Below are 5,105 nucleotides of genomic sequence, written 5' to 3' on the forward strand. Positions count from 1 at the left end.
CATTTAATGCATTTACATTTATGGTTATTATTGATATGTAGTTGTTTATTGCCATTTTATTCTTTAAAGCTGTATTCCTTTTTGCTATATTCTTTCCCCACTTTGATCTGTTTACAACAAGCCCCTTAACATTTCCTGCAGCATTGGTTTGGTTGTAATGAATTCCTTGAGTTGTTTTTTCTCTGGGAGGCTTTTTATTTCTCCTTCGATTTTAAAGGATAGCCTTGCTGGATAAAGTGGTCTTGGTTGTAGGTTCTTGTTCTGCATTATTTTGAATATTTCTTGCCATTGCTTTCTGGCCTCAAGTATTTCTGTTGAGAAATTGGATGTCATCGTTATGGAGGCTCCTTTGTAGGTGATAGCTTTTTTTCTCTTACAGCTTTTAATACTTTCCCTTTATCACTTAGATTTGGTATTTTAATTATGATGTGTCTTGGTGTAGGTTTCTTTGGGTTTCTCTTTAATGGAGTCCTCTGTGCTTCTTGAACTTGTGAGAGTTTCTCCTGCATTAATTTAGGGAAGTTTTCAGCTATGATATGATTGAACAAAGTCTTTATCCCTTGTTCTTTTTCTTCTTCTTCAGGAACTCCTATGATGCAGATGTTATTTCTCTTCATGTTGTCACAGAGCTCTCTAAGAGTTTCCTCTGACTTTTTGAGTCTCTTTTCTTTTTTCTTCTCTGCTTTCTTGCCTTTATTCAAGTTGTCCTCCAACTCGCTGATTCGATCCTCAGCTCTATCCATCCTGTTTTTAATTCCTTCCATTGTAGTCTTTATTTATAATATTGTATTTGTTATCTCCAACTGATTCTTTTTTAATATTTCAATATCCTTTTTTATACTTGCTATTTCTTTATTTAGGTGTTCATAATGAGCATCCATTGTTGTTTTAAGGTCCCTAAGCATCCTTACAATAATTGTTTTCAACTCCGCATCTGGAAGTGTGATTATTTCCATATCACTCAGTTCATCTCCTGAAGGTTTCTCTTGTGGTTTCATTTGGATTGCACTTCTTTGTCTTCTCATTATATGTGTTTGGGTATTTTTTTGTAGAGTTGTTTGAGTCTAGGCTTGGTGTTGTCTGCCTCCAGTTCTCAATTGTGTTATTTCTAGGTCTTCTTGGGTTGGTATCAGCTATTATCTGTAATCCACTTTCAGATTTGGGCAGCTTTGAAGTCTTGATTTGTTTGTTTCTTAACAGGTGATAGTCTTGTTTACTGATCTCAGCAGGGGGCTTCCTTGAAACTGTATCCAGAAATGTGGTGGGTATAACCTGAGACTCTGAAGGACTCTTCCACCAATTAATCCTCTTGGAAAAGGGGTGTTTTCTAAGCTTGAGTAGGGGGAGGTGTCTCTCAGATCTCCATGGAGTCTTGAGTTACTGCCCCTCCTCCCCACTTCTTGTTTTCAGCTATGTCTTTTTTTTTACTTCTTTTTTATTATTATATTTTAGAGAGGAGAGAGAGTGGGGGGGGGAGAGAGAGAGAGAAAGAGAGAGAGAAAGGGGAGGGAGGAGCAGGAAGCATTAACTCTAATATGTGCCTTGACCAGGCAAGGCTAGGGTTTTGTACCGGCGACCTCAGCATTCCAGGTTGATGCTTTATCCATTGCACCACCACTGGTCATGCTTCAGCTGTGTCTTTTTGCGCTGATTGGAGCTGGAGAGATGTCTGGAAATCTCTTATCTGGAAGCAATTCAGTACTGTTTTGTGGAAGGATCATTCCCTCCCCCAGCTATGGCTGCCTCCAGCACAGATGAGTCAGCTTTTTAGGTCATCTCCTGCATTCCTTAGCCCCTCACAGTCTGTCCCTCTCTCTCTCCTTTCCACTTGGGAGATAAGCTGGTTTTTCAACACACCTTGCTCCCTGGTCGTCAGGCAGGTGTCTGTGAGCAGTATTTTCTGCTCTTTTCCCTGGAGTGAGATCCCCTCTGGGCCCTCCACCTCACCCCTCATTTCGTTACTATAAGCAGGGGAGATTTAGGTGCTCCCTTCCAGGTTTGTTGTGGCTTCTTATTTGCCCTTGGTTTTTGAGAGCTGTTCTTGTAGTCCAAAGTTGGTTTTTCACGCTGATTTTTCCTAAATTGATTTGTATTCCAGATGGTGGTGAGAGCTGGGCGTCTGTGTGTCCGCCTATTCTGCTGCCATCTTCAGGTCCCTGAAACAATATTTTTAAAAAGCATTTTTACCCTATTTACTGTAAAACAATTTTCTGATAATATTTTTAGTTTAGGAAGTCAAAATTGCTCAGTAAACAGGCCGTAACAGACAGACTAAAACTAACAGTGCCAGTCATTGTGCTTGTCACAGCAAATACTTCTGGGATACCCACCCAGTGTCAGAACTATGTGTTACATTTGGATATTGAATATTTTTCTTTGGGGGGGGTAAGAGTTAGCAGTTGTGGTATTCAGCCAGTTCTCATGGGTTTGGCAGTAGGGATACCTAAAATTTGTTGAGTTCAGTGAACCGGTTAAAATAGCACTTGTAATCAGGGTTCTAAGATGGGAACCTCAGCTGCCTAATGTGGAAATCACAAATTTACACTCCTTACTCTTTTTTAACTTTCATCTGAACAACAGTGTATTCTAAGCAGCCCTAGTAATGTTCATTTTGTCTATAGGTGGAAAAATCTTATAGAAGTATGCTTGTAATACTTATTAATTCATTTCATGAAACTCATTATACCTTTGATGGAATACATATTTTAATTCCCTCCTCCAGTGAAAAGATGGTTCAGGATAAATCGCACCGTCGATAATGCTTGGTATTAGAGCAGAGAACTGCTTGTTAAATTACTTGAATCCCTTCACATGGGGGCAGCACTGTGAACCACTACTGGCAAGGACTGCAGTTGTACTAGAGCAACTGCCTGAGGACTGTTGTGGGCCTGATGTAATAATTAGGCCTATCCCGGAATCTTCAAGACCCTTATATTTTCCTGTATTTTGAAGTCCATTTATTTTATTTCCTGTAGTAGTACAATCTTTTTCTACAGATACATTTTTATATAGAAATACAATCAACAAAGAAGATAAGTAAGCATTAATATAAATTTAAAGAAACATTTATTTAATAAAAAAATGATTGTATTTCAAGAAAATGATGATATAAAATTGAATTTCTTTTTTTTAAAGTTTTATTTTATTGGTTTTGGAGAGAGAAATTTAGAGAGCCAGAGAGAAACAGGAATATTTTTTCTGGATATGGCCTGACTAGGCATTGAACTAGCAATTTCTGTGCTTCGGAATGATACCCTAAGCAACCAAACTCTCTGGCCAGGCCTAAAACTGAATTTCTAATCACAGTTATTTTACATTAACTTTGGCATTCATTAAATTGATAGCAAGAGTTTCAGCATAGCTAGAGTGTTTGATTTAAACTTGTATTAAAAAACTTATAAGTATTTTGATGCACTAATTTGTGTGTATGTGTGTGTGTGTGTGGGTGAGAGAGAGAGAGAGAGAGAGAGAGAGAGAGAGAGAGAGAGAGAGAAAGAGAAAGAAACAGAGAAGCAGAGGAAGGGGAAGGGAAAGAGATGAGAAGCATCAACTAGTAGTTGCAGCGCTTTAGTTGTTCATTGATTGCTTTCTTATATGCGCCTTGACCAGGGGCTCCAGCCAAGCTGGTGATCTCTTGCTCAGTCCTGCGATCTTGGGCTCAATGTCACACCTTGTGCTTCCAGCCAATGACCTTTGGGCTCAAGCAAGAGATCATGTGATCATGCCTATGATCCCATGCTCAAGTCAGTGACCCTATGCTCAACTTGGTTTGTCCGGGCTCATCTGAGTACACACTGATGTTTTAAGGAAAGAAAGTGAGAAACACAAAGTTATTTTGTTTTGCTTTCTTTAGAAGTTATTTTTTCCTGAACCTTTAGGAATTGTAAAAATAATCCACCAAGATTATTTCCTACTCAGACAGCTGTGTATATGTTATTTTAAGAATATTTTGTACTACAAATAGAGTAATATGTATATTGTGTATTCTACAATATAAGATTTAAGATTCAAGTGAAGGATTTGTGAATATTTAAAAGATAATAATATACAAAAAGTTTGATTTATTATTATTATTATTAAGTTTAATGCAGTGACATTGATAAATCAGGGTACATATGTTGAGAGAAGACATCTCTTGATTATTTTGACATTTGATTATGCTGCATACCCCTCACCCAAGGTAAAATTGTCTTCCGTCACGTTCTATCTGGTTTTCTTTGTGCCCCCCCTCCCCCACCCCCTCTCTCTCCTTCCTCACCCCATCCACCCCTACACTGCACTCTGTTACCATCACATTCTTGTCCATGTCTCTGAGTCTCATTTTTATGTCCCATCTATGTATGGATTCATATAGTTCTTAGTTTTTTCTAATTTACTTATTTCACTCCGTATACTGTTCTCAAGGTCCATTCATGTTATTGGAAATGATCTGATGTCATCATTAAAAAAAGTTTGAGCTTTTTATAAGTGAAAAGTGTACTTTTATTACATAGCCCAAACCCAAAAATTATTATAAAAGAATAATATATTATAAAACCAAAAATATAAAACATCTTAAAAATATTAATTTTATTTCGAAGCTATCTCCAAAATGACAAGCAAAAACAAATTGCTGGCAATCCAATATTTTAATCTTGGTCTATGCTCCAGATTTATTTTAAATCTTTTATTACATTGTAAATTATTTTATTAAAATTTAAGTGTGATATTTACAAATCTTATTCTCCTTACGAGATATATATTTGAACATTTTTCTACCCTAAATTCTCCCTTTTCCATTTTTATAGATTAACAAGGCAGATGAAGTTAATGAAGTACCTGGTAATTGGCCAATTGCAGCAACTTTAAGTTTAACACAGTCAATTAATAGAACATAAGAAGAATATCAAAGAGTGTTGCTTTTAATTCTCTAGTATGACATGTATAAATAACAAGTCTAAACAACAACAAAAAAATCATATTGTGTATTTGAGCAGGACACCTATATTGTATCTTACAGCCACTTGAGTTATTCAAACATGGCTTTCTCCTAAAAATGACAGTGAATAGAATTGTCAAAGTCTCACAGTGAACAATTTTAAATTTAGTCTCAGACAGCAATGCAC

The sequence above is a fragment of the Saccopteryx leptura genome, chromosome 2, assembly GCF_036850995.1.
Source record: "Saccopteryx leptura isolate mSacLep1 chromosome 2, mSacLep1_pri_phased_curated, whole genome shotgun sequence".
NCBI lineage: Eukaryota > Metazoa > Chordata > Mammalia > Chiroptera > Emballonuridae > Saccopteryx > Saccopteryx leptura.